The sequence below is a fragment of the Polypterus senegalus genome, chromosome 7, assembly GCF_016835505.1.
Source record: "Polypterus senegalus isolate Bchr_013 chromosome 7, ASM1683550v1, whole genome shotgun sequence".
NCBI classification, from domain to species: Eukaryota; Metazoa; Chordata; class Cladistia; order Polypteriformes; family Polypteridae; genus Polypterus; species Polypterus senegalus.
The window spans coordinates 9,299,879-9,318,801 of record NC_053160.1 but is presented as its reverse complement, the minus strand read 5'-3'; the positions used below and the strand labels follow the sequence as shown (position 1 = coordinate 9,318,801).

At 40.7% G+C, this 18,923-nt stretch overlaps 1 pseudogene; it reads left to right on the top strand.

Moving 5' to 3' along the window:
• The first annotated feature begins 12,606 nt into the window (after positions 1-12,606).
• LOC120533133 lies at positions 12,607-12,768 on the top strand (annotated as a pseudogene).
• The last annotated feature ends 6,155 nt before the right edge of the window (positions 12,769-18,923 follow it).

Genomic DNA, 18,923 nt, shown 5'->3' with positions numbered 1-18,923 from the left:
GTCATTTCTGATAGAGGAGCACTGGAATCATCAGGTAGAAGGATCCTTTCATCTGATTGGCTGGCCCAGCACTGACTTAGCTGTGGAATGGCCAATAGGGTGGAGGGGCTGGCTGAGGTCTCCAGGGGCCTCATGTATAACGCCGTGCGTAGAACTCGCACTATAACATGGCGTAAGCACAAAAGCCAAAATGTGCTTACGCACAGAAAAATCCAGATGCAGGAATCTGTGCGTACTCCAACTTCCACGTTCTTCCGCTACATAAATCCCGATCAGCGTGAAAACTAACGCCCAGAATTACGCCTATTTGAATATGCAAATCAATATAAATCGCCCTTAAGCGCAGCCTTCTGTGTAAAGACAATGGGAAAAGCACAGGGGGAAACATAAGAATTTCAGCGAATACCAAGTGGAGGCAAAGGAAAAACATACTATTTGTTCAAATAAACAGTGGTATAATCAACAAAAGGAAGTTGATCGAGTGACATAGCGTGTTGAAAAAACTTGAAAGCTCACATTCATAAAATCGCACAGTGCCGGAAATAAAAAAGAAGTCACATATCAAAGTCACCGTGAAAAGCCGAGTCGTAGCCCACTGTCTGAGTGTCATATGAAAGCTTATTAGGGTACAGAGAAAAAAAAATAGGCACACGGTGGGGAAAAAGCACGAAATGTAAACTTCAATCTCGACATTTCCGTTTTAATCACGTAGTTTATTTTGTCATTAAAGTAGAACATCATAAACTTCATCTTAAAATCGTTTAATTAACCAGTTTCTCAAATCACATCGTAATTAAAGTAGCACGTTAAATGCTTTGTTTTGTATTTGATCTTCTATGTGCTCTGTGTGTGTGAATCACTACGTCCTTCTTAAACCGGCTCTCTTCCTCCAACTGGACACAGAATCCATGACATTCGTGATATTACAGCTCTCTGAATAACTCAAATACTGAGATGTATACGTGATATCATTTTCATGATGATAGGAGTTAAAGCACGTTATTAAACATGAGTTTCACGGCGCAGTGATTGTGCACGACCTTCGATGAAATAATTTATTGCAGCAGTCCTCAGGGGCGGCTCTAGGCATGTGGTGGCACTGGGCAGAGGAAAAATCGGTGGCTCCTTCGCCCGCCCGTCAGTAAGGTAGCTTATGCCCGGTGGATGGCCTCGTCCGTTGCAGACACTGCATAGCCGCCTCATGCTCATGACACAAGCATTTAACTTTTGCTGAAATTTGTCGCTGCGTTTTTAGCTGTGTTGTTATTTTCTCTTTCTGTTTTATATTCAATATATATTGGCGTAGCCGTCACTGCAGTCAGTGCTTTTCTTTCCCTAAGTAACCGATCGCCACACAATCAGCTCTGTAATAGAAGTTAAGCCATCTGTAAGCTTAGCGCCGATTCTTCAAAACGTTTAAGGAACATTGAAATATTTTCGTAGTAAATGTTTAATTATTCTATCCTTCACGCCAGTCCCAGTGATGAATATAGATTATTTAAATGAAGTTAAAGTTTTATCTGTGTAATATAATAAACATATTTTGCTGCATTTCATCTTAAAAATGATATCGTCATCATATGTAAATACGCGCTTTATAAAGTGGCTCAGATTGTGAGATATTATAACTGTAGTGTAAGTTTACAGTGAGGTGATTGTACTTATAAGTCCTAACAGTTCTACAAGGAGCAATTGATTGAGTGCGTTTAAAGTTCTTGGGATGAAACTGTTTCTGAACCGCGAGGTCCGTACAGGAAAGGCTTTAAAATGTTTTGCAGTGGCTGAGACAGCGTGTCCTTAAAGCTGTATACCGATAATTCTCTTTCAGATCAGCTGCTGCTGTGATTCACGCTCAGATACAGTGATATAAATACTCCGAGTCGTGCAGTGAGAGTAATATGGAAAAAGATGATCCGCTGTGGCAACTCCTAACGGGAGGAGCTGAAAAGAAGAAGAAGAAGAAGGTGCAGTGAGAGTAACAACGCTAAAGCAGTTCTGGTATTTGGAATACTATGGCTGTTCCCTGGACCATTATATTGTTACAAGTTAATTACAATCAGATGCATTACACTAATAAACAATATGCGGTTAGTTTCAGTGTATTTATAAAGCCGCATCAGGAAAATAAAAGAGTAACCACACAGGAACAGTAGCACTGCTTTGACGCTGGGTGGCGCCAGTCTGAAAAACCGAGCGGAGAACTTGCGTACGACAAGGCATGAGGTACCGTGGAAAAGTGCGTGGCTTTACGCCAAGTGTAGGTTTTATACATCACGATTTGAACGTGGAAAAGTTCTTACGCAACATTTCTGTGCGTACGCACCGTTTATACATGAGGCCCCAGGACTCTGACCGTGTCAGGCCTATTTGATTCCTTTTCTACAACCTGGCTGTGGTGCTACAATTAGGTGACAAACAGATTTTGTTGTTTTAAATTTATGTTAATTTGTTTTTTATTTTGTTTGTGATGTATTTGCAAATCTGTACCCTCAAATGTGATATTTCTATATTTAGTGAGTAGTGTCATTTATTTTCACATTTTGCCTTGAGAGTTGATGCTGTGCTCTGCGCCTGCACTTGGTGAGGAGGGCTGGGCAACAACAAAGTCTCTGTTTCTGTTGAGTTGTGTTTCTGAGGTGGCCATCTAACTCTGTGAAGACTGCTGTTCTGTTCTGTGTGTTGTATTTACCCTCTTCTTTGATATCCATTTAATGTCATTTCAGTCAGTTATTTTCCAACTCACTACATCCTAACACAGAGTCACGGGGGTCTACTGGAGCCAATCCCATCCAGCACATGGAGCAAGGCAGGAACAGATCCCAGGCAGGGTGCCAGCCCACCACAGGGCACACACACACCTTAGTAGTAAAAGAACAGTCAAGGAGGAGGTCAAGTGCACCAGAATTAGTAAAGGGGGATTAAAAGACACAGACAGTGAAATAGCGGACATTTTTCTGAGGTGTTCACAAGTGAGGATGTGGATAACCGCCGCGCGGTAACAGGGACTACTAAGGAGGTACTGAGGGATTTGGAAATCATAGAGAGAGAAGAGCTGCTCAGATTAAATAAAATGAAATCAAACAAATCACCAGGACCAGATAATATTTACCTTCGAGTTCTTAAGCAGGTTAGTGAATACAGATATAAACCCTTAACACGTATTTTTGGGAAGTTACTGCGCACTGGAGAGACTCCAAAGTACTGGAAAATGGCAAATATCATCCCATTATATAAGAAGGGTAACAGGGCAGATCCAAGGAACTACAGGCCAGTAAGCTTAACATGCATCACAGAAAAATTAATGGAAGGAATTATTAAGGACTAGACATTAAGCCCAGTAGTGCATAAACATTAGTAGGATCAGTCTATATTAAATGGCAAGGGACCTTGTATGTGGCTGTAATATGCGTCACTGTATTGTGTGCCTTTAATTTTATATACTTTTTTGTATTTCCGTAAAATGCCTGTAATTTTGTCGGACAATAATACAGTGGAACCTCGGTGGAATCGTGTCTCTGCGTGCGGCGTCGCGTCTGTCGTCTGTCTGCGTCTGTCTGTCTGCATGTCTGTCTGTCTGTCTGTCTGTCGGGCGGCCTGCCTGCATGTCTGTCTGTCTGTCTGTCTCTCGGGCGGGCCTGCATGTCTGTCTGTCTGTCTGTCTCGGGCGGGCCTGCATGTCTGTCTGTCTGTCTGTCTGTCTGTCTGTCTCTCGGGCGCACGCACCTGTGTGTGTCTCTCTCTCTGCACACACAGGGAATGCACAGGAAGAGACTGAACACGTGCCGTGTGGCCCTGCGCATGCGCACTTCACCATAAGACACACACACGGACACCTGGACGCACACAGGGGTTTTATTAAAGAGGATAAGATTGAGCAACACTTGACAAGGACAGGAGTTATTAGGAACAGTCAGCATGGGGTTAGAAGAGGGAGGTCATGTTTTGCTAACATGTTGGAATTCTATGAGGAGGCAACAAAAGGATACGATCAAAGTGGAGCAGATGAGATTACTGATCAGGACTTTCAGAAAGTGTTTGATAAAGTGCCACATAAGAGGGTGGGCATCAAACTAAAAGAAGTGGCAGTTCAGGGTGTGGAGTGTAGATGGGTGCAGAATTGGCTGAGACACAGGAAGCTGAGGGTGATGGTGCGAGGAACCTCCTCAGAATTGGGTGATGTTAAGGGTGGTGGCCAGCAGGGGTCAGTGCTGCGGCTGCTGCTAGTTTTAACAGATATAAATGATTTAGATAGGAATATAAGGAAAAAGCAGGTTAAGTTTACAGATGATACCAAGATAGGTGGATTAGCAGATCATTTGGAATCTATTAAAACAATATAGAAGGACTTGGATAGCAGACAGGCTTGGGCAGATTTGTGGCAGATGAAATTTAATATCAGTAAATGTAAAGAATTACACATAGGAAGTAGTACTAGGGTGTTGCACCGTGTTAGCCATTATGAATGTAGAGAAAAGCCAAAAAAATGTCACCTTTTATTAGCTAACTAAAAAGATTACAATATGCAAACTTTCGAGGCAACTCAGGCCCTGGGCTGCCTGAAGATTACATCTCGCCTGAAGAAGGGGCCTGAGTTGCCTCAAAAGCTTGCATATTGTAATCTTTTTAGTTAGCCATTAATAGGGGTCAATTTGCCTTTGCTTTTCTCCACATAGGAAGTAAAAATGTGAGGTTTGAATACACAATGGGTGGTCAGAAAATCAAGAGTCCACCTTATGAGAAGGATTTAGAAGTTGTTGTTGACTCTAAGCTATCGACTGCCAGTCAGTGTTCAGAAGCCATTAAGAAGGCCAACAGAATGTCAGGTTATATAGCGCCTTGATGTGTGCAGTACAAGTCACAGGAGGGTCTGCTCAACCTTTATAACACACTGGTGAGGCCTCATCTGGAGTACTGGGTGCAGTTTTGGTCTCCAGGCTACAAAAAGGATATAACAGCACTAGAGAAGGTCCAGAGAAGAGCAACCAGGCTGTTTCAGGGGCTACAGGGGGTGAGTTATGAGGAAAGATCGAAAGAGCTGAGCCTTTACGGTTTAAACAAAAGAAGATTAAGAGGAGACCTGACTGAAGTGTTTAAAATTATGAACAGAATTAGTCCAGTGGATCGAGACTTGTATTTTAAAATGAGTTCATCAAGAACACGGGGCCACAGTTAGAAATTTGTTAAGAGTAAATTTTGTACAAACATTAGGAAGTTTTTCTTACACAAAGAACGATAGACACTTGGAATACGAGACCAAGTAGTGTGGTGGACAGTAAGACTTTAGGGACTTTCAAAACTGTATAAGTGGACAGGACTGGTGAGCTTTGTTGGGCTGAGTGGCCTGTTCTCATCTAGAATGTTCTAATTTCTGATGGCCCCTGAGTTACGCACAGCCACCAGAGACGGCTAACAGGCGCCGACAGCAGCCACGTCACTGTGTAACAATAGATTTATGTTGATTTATGTGAACAACCACTGCTTTGTGTACTTTTAAAAAAGTTGTGGAAAGAAATATTCAGCCCTCAAAAAGTTAACAGTTGCCCTCTGCCCAGCCATCTAACACGTGCTAAATTAGAAAGGCAAGACATATTATTCATTTTATTGTTTAACTTTATCCTGAAGTTCTTTTCACCCTAATTATTTTAAAGTTTGATTAAAATGGATTGTTTTAAAATGTGTTTTATAAATAAACCAAACTAAACTAGATAAGGACCACTGTTGCAGAGAATTACGTGACGTAAGAAAAGGAATAGACAACGTGAAAGTTTTGGGGCCCCACCCCGTATACTTGCACTGAAGGTTCGATTGATGAGGTCTTTACAGACAGGAGTCCAAAACAGAACTGACAAAACAAACAAAATGGCTGCCCTATATAATCAGTGGGATAGTGGCATGCTGGAACGAGAGATGACATCATCAGGAGGCGGGACCTTGAGGGCCAAAACAGGAAGTGATGTCAAAGTTACAGGAAGTGATTAATAGGCTGAGGGTTCATCAGGTTGTTCTGTAGGGATAAGAGGTCCAGCGTGAACATGCACTTATTCAAGCCCATAAACTGTCTCCCAATCGCACATGTGTGACAGTGATTTCAGGACTACAAACATCCAGTCGGAGATGGATGAAGACGTCCAAAATTTTATTCTATTTATTAATTCCTTCTAAATTTCTATAAATGTGAAGGCACGGTCTAAAATAAGCAATAAACATATAAAATCACAATTTCTCTCTGTTGAATGTGTCAATGTCAATGATAGTTTTTAACAGAGTGCTTTATTTCATCCACTAGGTGGTGCACTACACTCAGGATAAAATCAATATTGGGGAACTTGCTAGAACGTAAAACAATAAAGTATTTAATCTACTTAAATAAGTAAATTAATCTTAATATATATGTATTGTGATGGACGGCCGGCAGCTCAACCCAGCCGGGACACCCAAAGAATGAAAGGATGGGGTGAGAAAGCCACTTTGGGACACTGTCTCCCCCAGGATGCTAGATGGCAACTTCCCTGCAACATAGTGATGCCCCGGATTCCCACAGGGCACCATGGGATCTGGAGTTCAGCATCACAGCACTGCTGCATGGGTGCCGTCAGGAGACGCTGCAGGTGGACTGGAAGTTTTTACTGTCTGCAAAGCCTGGAAGTACTCCAAAGTCACAAGGATGGAAGCCCCAAAGTACTTCCTGGCTGAAGAAAATGCAAGTTCTCCATCTGACCTGGAAGTGTTGGCATGTCATGGAAGGACAGAAACACTTCTGGGTTACGAACTATACAGAGGACTTCTGAGAACCCAGCAAGCGAGCCGGAGTTGGGAGGTGTAGGACAGAGCTTGCTGGGAGGTGTGGAGGAGAGAATTGTGATTATTATTAAGAATTGTGTTCGTTGAATTGCCTGTTTATCATGGCTGGGGTGCTTCAAGGCACTAATATTGAAAAGAATCAAAATTAAAATACGTCTCATTGCTTTTACCCTGTGTCCTGTATGTCTGTCTGTTGTGGTTAAAGATAGATAGATAGATAGATAGATAGATAGATAGATAGATAGATAGAAAGGCACTATATAAAAGATAGATAGATAGATAGATAGATAGATAGATAGATAGATAGATAGATAGGCACTATATAAAAGATAGATAGATAGATAGATAGATAGAAATGCACTATATATTAGATAGATAGATAGATAGATAGATAGATAGAGGCATAGATAGATAGATAGATAGATAGATAGATAGATATGATAGATAGATACTATATATTAGATAGATAGATACTATATAATAGATAGATAGATAGATAGATAGATAGATATGATAGGCACTATGATATTAGATAGATAGATAGATAGATAGATAGATAGATAGATAGATAGATAGATAGATAGATAGATAGATAGATAGATATGAAAGGCACTATATATTAGATAGATAGAAAGGCACTATAGATAGATAGATAGATAGATAGATAGATAGATAGATAGATAGATAGATAGATAGATACTTTATTAATCACAAAGGGAAATTCACATACTCCAGCAGCAGCATACTGATAAAAACAATATTAAATTAAAGAGTGATAACAATGCAGGTATAACAGGCGATAACTTTGTATAATGTTAACGTTTACCCCTCTGGGTGGAATTGAAGAGTCGCATAGTGTGGGGTCTCCTCAGTCTGTCAGTGGAGCAGGATGGTGACAGCAGTCTGTCGCTGAAGCTGCTCCTCTGTCTGGAGATGATCCTGTTCAGTGGATGCAGTGGATTCTCCATGATTGACAGGAGTCTGTTCAGCACCCGTCGCTCTGCCACGGATGTCAAACTGTCCAGCTCCGTGTCTACAATACAGCCTGCCTTCCTCACCAGTTTGCCCAGGTGTGAGGCGTCCCTCTTCTTTATGTATGCAAATGCTCATTTAGACAAGCCAGATTCATTTTGGAACAAAGTGCTTTGGACTGATGAGACAAAAATTGAGCGCTTTGCATGGTAGAAGAAGAACACCGCATTCCAAGAAAAACACCTGCTACCTACTGTCACATTTGGTGGAGGTTCCATCATCCTGTGGGTCTGTGTGGCTAGTTCAGGGATTGGGACTCTTGTTAAAGTCGAGGGTCGGATGAATTCAACCCAATATCAACAAATTCTTCAGGATAATGTTCACGCATCAGCCACAAAGTTGAAGTTACGCAGGGGTTGGATATTCCAGCAAGGCAATGACCCAAAACACAGTTCGAAATCTACAAAGGCATTCATGCAGAGGGAGAAGTACAGTAGAACCTCTGGTCACGAACGTCTCTGAACATGTACAAATCGGGTTGCGACCAAATATTTTGCCAAAATTTTGCATCTGTTCACGACCACACGCTCTGGTGGTGAACAAAAACACTGGTGGCCAGTTTCCCTACGCGCGTTCGTACACACCAATGATTTCCAATTCTCCATTTTCCATTTTCTTTTGTTTGCGTATACAGGGCCTAACAAAGCAGCTGATGCTGCAAAAGGAGTTACAATGTTAACCAAAGCAGCGGCCTCAAGTGCTGGAAGAGGTGGAAAACCTGTTGCTAGTGTGGCTGAACGAGAAGCACCTTGCAGAGGATAGCATAAGCGAGGCGATCATATGAGAGAAAGCCAGGAAGATTCACGGCAATTTGCTGAAATAAAATCCTACTTCAAGTGGAAAAGGTGAGGCATTTAAAGCCAGTAGAGGATGATTTGAAAAGTTTCGCAAGTGAAGTGGCATTTAATTTTTTTTCCCCCTGTGCTTAAAACTCATTAAAAAGAGTGCTTACAGTGAGCAGTTTGTAAGCGTCTAGCACAAACTCTTACAATGTTAGCTTTCTCTGTTCTACAAGGGTTTCTCAGTGTTATTGGGAATGTTTTTACATTAGTTTACTTTTAATCTTTGCATTCTATGGTATAATTCGCTGTTTTTGTATTAAAAAAATGTATATATTTACATACAGCTCATATAGTCTGGAACGGATTAAATGTATTTACAGTACATACAATCTTATGGGGAAATTATATTCAGGTCGCGTCCAGAGTTTTGGAACAAATTTCGGTCATGACCAGAGGTACCACTGTAGAATGTTCTGGAATGGCCATCACAGTCCCCTGACTTGAACATCATTGAAAATCTATGGGACGATTTGAAGCAGGCTGTCCATCAAATTGAACTGAACTGGAGAGATTTTGTATGAAGAATGGTCAACAATACCTCCATCAAGAATCCAGACACTCATCAGAGGCTACAGGAGGACAGCATCGAGAGGCTCAAAGGAGCAAAAGGAGGCTCAACTAAGTATTGATGTCATATCTCTGTTGGGGGGCCCACATTTATGCACCTGTCTAATTTTGTTATGATGCATATTGCATATTTTCTGTTAATCCAATAAACTTAATGTCACTGCTGAAATCCTACTGTCTCCATAGGGCATGCCGTATATTAAAAGGAAGGAAGGAAGGCTTATGCCAATGAGAAACAAAAATCCAAAGAATTAAGAGGGGTTCCCAAACTTTTTCATATGATTGTATAGAGAGAGATTTTAAGAGTGTCCCATATTTCTAATTTTCTAATCTGGCAACCCTGTTCTTTCTAAATATGTGCCTTACCTCTGTGTGTGGGTAAAGAATTCTGATACGAAACATAACCAGTAGTCAATGTGCAGGCTGCCAATTCAATAGTGAATAGGCTACTCTTTTAGGTTCATATATTTGTAAATCTCACTCTGAAGGAGTCACCAGCCATGCGACCCCCTGTAATGACTCTCTAAGAATGAGGACGCATCGAGTCTTTTTTAAATTTTTTTTATTTATTCTGCCTACAGGAATTTGTGTACGTGACGCTGCCGCCATCTTGTGGGCAAATTAAAAATTACAGCCGCGGGCATTCTTGGATAAAAATGACACAGCATATAAATCATTCATTGCGGAGTTTCATACCTCAATTCACGTTTAAATTGTTGTTAATGCAGACAAATTACACCAATTGTTCACTTACACACTTGAACCACTGGATATTAAGGTGGACGGCCATTACTGTCACCCAAGCATGTCCATAAAGCAGAATTTCTAAGTGACGGTGGGCAATGCATCCTTCAGATATAACAGGAGAAGACAAATGTGGAATGGCCAGACTACCACTATACCTGATTTACTCTTCAGCTATAACTTCTATACAGGGAAGTATGGTCGGCAGTGCTTACTTACAATAATTTGGCTTTTATGTCCCACATATTACTACATTATGATTGATCTGGCAGCACAAAATGACAAAAGGGCGAGGCCTCCAAAAAAGCCCACAAAATAAATTTCATCCCTCGGCAAGTCCAACCCCTGGGAAATGGGAGGCTTCAGGTTGACGAGGCCTCAGAACGGAGCTCAGGCTTTCAAATTCAGAACAACACCACAGAGTCTTGAAGTTACCAGAAGGAGAACCGTGAAAACTCCAGCTGAAGAAGAGACAGGTCTACCAGTATAAAAGAAATAAAAAAGAGCAAACTACAAATCAGGCTGTTAATATAGCAAAAAAAAAAAGCAAATGGCTCCCAAACCAAAATCCACCAGGGCAGGTTTTCTTTAAGTATGGGTTGTGGGCTGCGACAATCTGGTCGCGAGTTACTGTTGTATTTAATGGTACTGGGTGGCAGATGATTTGTCGATTGGTTCGCGGTGGGTCACAGCAGGTTAATTAAGCATCTAACATTACTCCATTGCTTGTCCTCCATTCCGCAAAGTGATCCATGGAGGTTCTTCAGACATTGTCTGAGGCAAAGTGACATTTGGCAAACCCAGTTCAGTCTGGGTGGACCAATTTGGAGGTTGAAGGCTAATCTGCATTCATTACGGACAATGGGTGATAAGTAGAACATAGAAGGGGATCTTTGTTATGCTTAAATAAAAGAGAAATAACTGCCGTGTTTAAATGAGGAGAAAACCCAGAAGAGGCAGCATGTTGTGCTGCCATTGCTAGCTAAATAAGTGTTGATTTTCTAAAGTTCTTTTCATAATTTCAGGCTGTTTTACACAATAATTCATGTTTTTAGCAATTTACTTTTTCCAAGCACTATTATTAAATATTCACATTAGAGGAAGCGGTATCTGAGGCTTTGTGGACACATTTAAATCTGTGGACAGATTTAATCAAATGATAAATAAAGCGTCTTCCTCTCAGGTGTTTAGTTTAACATTTACCCCATCTAGTGGCAGGAAAGGGGAAGTGCTGACTGCTGTAATACTGGCCTGACGGCGCTACAGTAATTTTTATTTTTATTTTTTGCCTGAAATATATGAGGCGCGTCTCTGTAAGTGCAGTTCAGATGTGTCAGGTTTATATACAACCTATGACACTTATATCGCAGTGCTTTTATTCTAGAGGCAGTGCTTTCCTTAGGACAACGGTGAGTACCAACACGACAAGTGGATCCCTGTACAGGCTAGGGGGACCCTTGTGAAAATGAAACCAGCACAGTTTCGGAATATCTCTCTATTATATAAAAAAAAATCTTGGGTCGAGACATAACCTTCTTGGAAAGACACTTTGACGTCCCGTGAGACGGTGACTTTTGCAAGTCAAGCGCTACTTACAACCAATTTGTCTGTTATGCCTGTATGTTTGTCAATCTTTAATTTAATATTGTTTTTTATCATCAGTATGCTGCTGCTGGAGTATGTGAATTTCCCCTTGGGATTAATAGTATCTATCTATCTATCTATCTATTATAAAGTGTCCTCTATCTATCTATCTATCTATCTATCTATCTATCTATCTATCTATCTATCATATAGCACCTTTATCTATCTATCTATCTATTATAAAGTGTCCTCTATCTATCTATCTATCTATCTATCTATCTATCTATCTATCTATCTATATGTCTGTCTATCTATCTATTTATCTATCATATAGCACCTTTATCTATCTATCTATCTATCTATCTATCTATCATATAGCACCTTTATCTATCTATCTATCTATCTATCTATCTATCTATCTATCTATCTATCATATAGCACCTTTATCTATCTATCTATCTATCTATCTATCTATCTATATAGTGCCTTATCTATCTATCTATCTATCTATCTATCTATCTATCTATCTATCTATCTATCTATCTATCTTATATAGCACATTTCAAGTCTATCTATCTAATTTAAAACAAGATCACAGACATCTAACCTCTCAGTTGTTGGAATGCTTTTGGCAGACACACTTCATGTGCTGTCAGCTCTTAAAAATGTTATACGTTGTGAATGGCATGTCAACGACTAAGCGAAGAAGAAAGAGCAGCACATCAAAAAGAGACCCAAAAGCGTTGGAGAGAAAAGAAGGCAAAAAAGAAATATAATAATCTATGTTCAAATTCTGAAAATAAGGAAAGTAATACTTAGCCCGGACCAAGCGGAACTGAAAACCTTGCAGGTCCAATAGGGGTCAGAAATAAAAGACTTTTTAAAGATGTTCAAAAACATTGGTGTGATACACATGCAGAGCATGAGCAGGAGACGAGATGTGAATTTCTCAGAAACACACTTACACGTCTCGTGAGAAAGAGACCGGAAATAAAAGGCAAAGAGTAGATGACAAAGTCGTACAGAATTCAAAGATATCGCTTCTCGGCCTTTTGGCTAAGATCAAGTGTCGTATCTGTTCTTATCAGTTTAATATCTGATAAGTCCCTTATCTGGGGACCATATATTAAATTGATTTTTGGAACAGGGAGATGGAATAGGGGCTTGCTCCGTAAAAAAAAAAAAAAGAAAAAAAAATGTTGCCGTGGTACGCATGCAGAGCAGGTTAGAGATAATGAAAGTACTAAAATTCCAAAGTCTCAAAAAAAGGATAGTAAAGATTGCATTAGCGCAAACAAACGGAAATTATTACTCTGTGAGATAACGGAACAGCGAAAAGAGATCGAAGATGTTGTTCGATTTAAACAAGTCAGAGACTTGTAGATCGTCTAATTCGTGTTGCCAGCGAGAATTAAAAGATTACAAAAACGGTGGCGCGGTATGAAGTCCCGTGAGACGGAGACGTTTAACATGAGATTCTTTCAAGTCAACTATTTTCAAACAAGACCTCGGTCATCTAATCTCTCAGTCGTGTGAATGCTTTTGTCAGACACACTCCCTGCGCTCTCACCTCTTATAAATTTTATCAGGACAATAATTTTATACGTTTTAGATGACACATCAACAACAAAGCGAAGAAGAAAGAGCATGGACAAAACATTCAAGAAAATCATTTTATTTATTAGTGAGAAAGAAACGATATTCACTCACAGGCAGTTAGTTATATGTTGTGTTGTCACGATGCTATTCCAAACACAGAATCAAAATTCAATGCAATCTTGGAGAAAAGTTAACTCCAAATATTGTTTTTACCAAAGTTTTAAAGTAAAAGTGAAAATAATGCATGTGTAACAATTCCCATGAAAATAACAATCTCTTTAAATTGCATATCACGGGGGTAGGCAAGCGGAGCAAGCAGGGATAGGAGCCCCCCTAGTAAGATAAAGATTTTCAGGTACCCCAAAAGGTCAGTTTTTAATGTTTTGATAGGACAGGAGCTTCTGTAACAAAAACTGTGGTATGAATTAATATTCGATATTTGCACTCTAGTTGTGTTTTCTATTATATTTAAGATCTGGTGATACATTTTGCCCAATCATTGTCAGTTATCAGTTAAGATATTAAAAAGACCTTATATCGAAGGGTACAATGCTATTGCTTTCCTAGTGCTAGCCACGCTACCTGTCAAATAAAGGTAGTAGAGCAAATAAAACATATTTGATACCTCTGGTGCAGTGGACTTCAAATCCTGAGGTTGTGGGTTCATATCTCACCACTGACTCAGTGTGACCCCGAGGAAGTCACTTCACCTGCCTGTGCTCCAACTGGAAAAAACAAAAGAAATGTAATCAATTGTATCTCAAAAGTTGTAAGTCATTTTTGGATAAGGGTGTCAGCCAAATAAATAAATGTATTGTCTTGCCCTACATGTACCTTCAACATCTTTCTTCTGTATTCATGCGTGTCTGAGCAAAACTTCAAAACATCAATCCCCCCGGTGCAGGCTTTGTGCTGAAGATATTCTGTTGTGTAGCACCAGTCAAGAAGAAGTGGAGGGGAACCTGGAAGGACGGAGAAGAGCTTTGGAAGACAGAGGATTGAAGATAAATAGGAAGAAGAAGACAGACCGTCTGAGGTTTAATGATGATCAGAATTCAGAAGTTAGCCTGCAGGGAGGGCTACTGAAAAGAGTGGAGGGGTTTAAATATCTAAGACCAGTGATAGCCCCAGACTGAAAACTAGATGAAGTCAAGTCAAAGTGAACTTTATTGTCATCTCAACCACATACAAGTATACAGATAGACGAAATTGCAAAGCTCAGGGTCCACAGTGTAACAACATGAAGTGCAAATAATAAACTAAAAATAATTAAAACACAAAGTGGACAATACATTGTGCAAAGACAAGACAAAGAAGTAGCAGCAATATTGACGTGTAGTTAGTAATATGAACATTGATGCACTGTATGGTATTTGCAATCTAGATACTGTGACAGATAGGGGTCGCTGTTGACTCATGAACCCTCAGACCACACGTCAGACACCAGGTAATAGTCCAAGAAATGAATTTAATATTTCAATAATGTGCACAAAGCACCTCCACCTCCACAATACTCACAATAAACAATCAATAATCAATAATGCAATACACTAATCACAATCCTCCACACCTCCCAGCAGCTCCATCACCCTTCCTCCCAACTCGGCTCCCTGCTGCGATCTCCCACAGTCCTTTTATACTCCTTGACCCGGAAGTGCCTCTGTCCCTCAGTCCACGTGATTTCATAGCACTGTCACATGAGATCTTCTTCTTTTCTTCAGCCCGGAATAATAAAAACTTTCATGTCTCCCTGCAACGTCCCCTGGTTACCCCCATGGTATCCGGCAGGGATGTGAAGTTGAACTCCATTGACCAAGACGCCCCGCGGGAATTCGGACCATCGTCCTTGTGGCAGGGAGGACTCCATCTGGCGGCTTGGGGGTATTGGCCGGGATAAACTGCCGCCATATATCACAATACATAAATATGGTCAATAGATATGTAATATAATAAATAAATAATAAATAATAGATATAGATAATACAGAAATGATCAGTGAATGATAATAGTTGTTTAAGACGTGTAAAAAATGACAGGTCAGAATGTTTCGCAGCAGAAGGATATCAAGAATGTCCAAACCCTTCAAGATCAGTATGAGATTTTCAGTTCTTCTCTACCTGCACACTCGTCTTTACAGGACAGCGGCCTGCATGTATAAAAGTTCTGTTTTTCGAGGTGGTTGAGGCCGTGTGGAAGATCCCGGGGGCAGCCTGGTGTTAAGGAGTCTGACAGCTTGGGGGTAAAAACTTGCCTGCAGCCTGGCAGATCTGACTCTGATGCTGCAGTATCTTCTCTTGGATGGCAGAAGTGTGAAAAGTCCATGTGAGGGTTGTAAGGGGTCCTGCTCAATGTTTCAGGCCTTGCGGACACTGCGTTTGTAGAATGTGTCCTGTAGTGAAGGGAGAGGCACCCCAATGATGTTCTCCGCTGTCTTCACTATCCTTAGCAGTTGCCATACCAGACCGTGATGCAGCTGGTCAGAACACTCTCAATGGTGCCTCTGAAGAACATGGTGAGGATGGAAGGGGGAAGACTTGCTCGCTTCAGCCACCTCAGGAAGTGTAGTCTCAGCTGGGCTTTCTTGATTAGTGATGATTTGTTATGTGCACACCGAGGAACTTGGTACTCCTAACAGTCTCCACATCTAAACCGTTGATGCTGAGTGGGATGTGGGCAGGATGTGATTTTCTGCAGTACACGATTATCTCTTTTGTCTTGTCGACATTGAAAGATAGACTGTTGTCTTCACACCATGCGGACAGCCGCTCCACCTCAGTCCCAGCACTGTTGATGATTTGATGATGATGTGTTGGTGTTGTGCGTGGTTGTGCAGTCGTGAGTCAGCAGGGTGAAGAGCAGTGGACTAAGCACACAGCCCTGCGGTGCTCCAGTGCTCAGTGTGATGTTGCTGGAAGTGTTGCGGCCCATCCGAACTGACTGGGCCCTCTCTGTCAAGAAGTCCAGGATCCAATTGCAAAGGGTGGTGTTCAGGCTCAACCTGCTCAGTTTTACAGCCACCTTTTGATGGATGATTGTGTTGAAGGTGGAGCTAAAGTCTATGAATAGCATGAAGAGATAACTTATAGAGTGTGGTGTGGATGGAACAACTGGAAGAAGGTATCAGGAGTATTGTGTGCTCAAACAATTAAAGTGAAGGTTAAAGGTCAGGTTTTAAAGACAGTAGTAAGACCACCAATGATGGATGGTGTTAAGATATGAAAAGTAAAGGGAGCACTGGAGAAGAAGTTGGAGGTGGCAGAAATGAGAATGTTGAGATGGATGTGTGGAGTTACAAAGAAGGACAGAACAAGAAATGAGACAATAAGAGGAACAATAAAAGTGCAAGAGATGTCTAAGAAAGTGCAGAAGCGTAGGCTGAATTGGTATGGACATGTGATGAGGAGAGACAATGAATACATGGTGTTTTATCTTGGTAGAGTAATATAGATTGCTCTACTTTCCCCTATTGTATTATTAACATGTAGCCTTAAAATGCCTAATCGCACAGACTTACCACTGTTTATATGGTATTATTGTATATAACTTAACCCCACCTTCCCTTCTATATCTATAACCTCAGGTAATTAGATGTAGTAAAAAGACAAGCAGGAGTTAAGTTACACATAAAATGATGTATTACTGATAATATGTATAAATAATAACAAAATGCAAGGTACATTTGAATATTGGCAACCATACAACCTGATAAAATGGTGGTGTGTAATTCAGGTGGCACACAGACTTGTAGTTACTTAATGTCTCTACACTATGTGTGCACAATTATTAGGCAAATGAGTATTTTGACCATATCATCATTTTTAATGCGTATATTCCAACTCCAAGCTGTATTAACTTGAATGCTTATTGGATTTAAGCACGTCAGGTGATGTGTATTTGTGTAATGAGGGAGGGTGTGGCCTAAGGAGATCAACACCCTATATCAAGGTGTGCAGAATTATTAGGCAGCTAGTTTTCCTTGGCAAAATGGGCCAAAAAAGAGATTTAACTGACTCTGAAAAGTCAAAAATTGTAAAAAGTCTTTCAGAGGGTTGCAGCACTTTTGGAATTGCTAAGATATTGGTGTGTGATCACAGAACCATCAAACATTTTGTTGCAAATAGTCAACAGGGTCGCAAGAAACGTGTTGAGAACAAAAGACGCAAATTAGCTGCCAAAGATTTGAGAAGAATCAAACGTGAAGCTACCAGGAACCCATTATCCTCCAGTACTTTCATATTCCAGAGCTGCAACCTACCTGGAGTGCCCAGAAGTACAAGGTGTTCAGTGCTCAAAGACATGGCCAAGGTAAGGAGGGCTGAAACCCAACCACCACTGAACAAGAAACATAAGTTGAAACGTCAAAACTGGGTCAAGAAATATCTGAAGACAGATTTTTTCAAAGGTTTTATGGACCGATGAGATGAGAGTGACTCTTGATGGACCAGATGGATGGACCTGTGGATCAGTAATGGGCACAGAGCTCCACTCCAACGTGGAGGTGGGGTACTGGTATGAGCTGGTATTTTTAAAGATGAGCTAGTTGGACCTTTTGCATTGAAGATGAACTCAAAATCAACTCCCAAACCTACTGCCAGTTTTTCAAGACACTTTCTTCAAACAGTGATACAGGAAGAAGACCATGATTTTTATGCAGGCCAATGCTCCATCACTTGCATCGAAGTTCTCCACTGCGTGGCCAGCCAGTAAAGGCCTTAAAGATGAAGGAATAATGACATGGCCCCTTCCTCATCTGACCTAAACCCTATCGAGAACTTGTGGGCACTTCTTAAACGCTAGATTTACGGGGGAGAAAAACAATACACCTCTCTGAAGAGTGTCTGGGAGGCTGTAGTCACTGCTCCACAAAAAGCTGATCGTCAACAGATCAAGAAACTGACAGACTCCATGAATGGAAAGGCTTATGACTGTTATTGGAAAGAAGGGTGGCTATATTGGTCATTGATTGATTGATTGATTTTTTTTGAAATGTCAGAGATGTTTATTTGTAAATTTTGAGGTGTTTGTTTATTATTCTCACTATAACAGATGAAAATAAACAAGTGAGATGGGAAAAGTTTCATTTTTCCTTTAGTTGCATAATAAATCTGCACACTAATAGTTGCCTAATAATTGTGCGCACATATGTATTCCCCTGATGATGTTCACACTCACATTTCCGTTGTGAAACATTCAGGTTTCAGGTTTATTAACATTTTGGATTGACTGATAGCACTGTGTTTGTTCCATATTAAAATTAATCCTCAAAAATACAACTTGCCTAATAATTGTGCACACAGTGTAGTTACGGCATCATTGGTGCTCAGCTTTTAGCCACATGTCTGTTCAAAATGGCTGAAGCTGTGCTCTCGATTGTGTTGTCTTCAGTTCATGGTGTGATGGTCTTCCCTAACCCTAACCCTAACCCTAACCCTAGAGAAAGAGAATGTGGTTGAGCAAGCAAATGTATAGGTTTTCTGTCCAACCCCTCCAGCCAATCCAGACAGCCATATCTCAGACCAATGGGTGAAATGGAACATCTTAACACCTGCAACCCCCCCAAGCCATATGTTAAACATCCTGCCTTCCTTGCAGGGGGGTTGAAAGACTTCAGCAGAGAAATACTCATCAAACTGGTTTAAGACACATCACCCCAAATCCTGTCGTAAACTTACAAAGAAAAGTCGTAAACGGGGGGTTTGGCAAACACGAATGCCTCTCACCAAAGTAACATTAAATCCCATTGCCTAAATTACA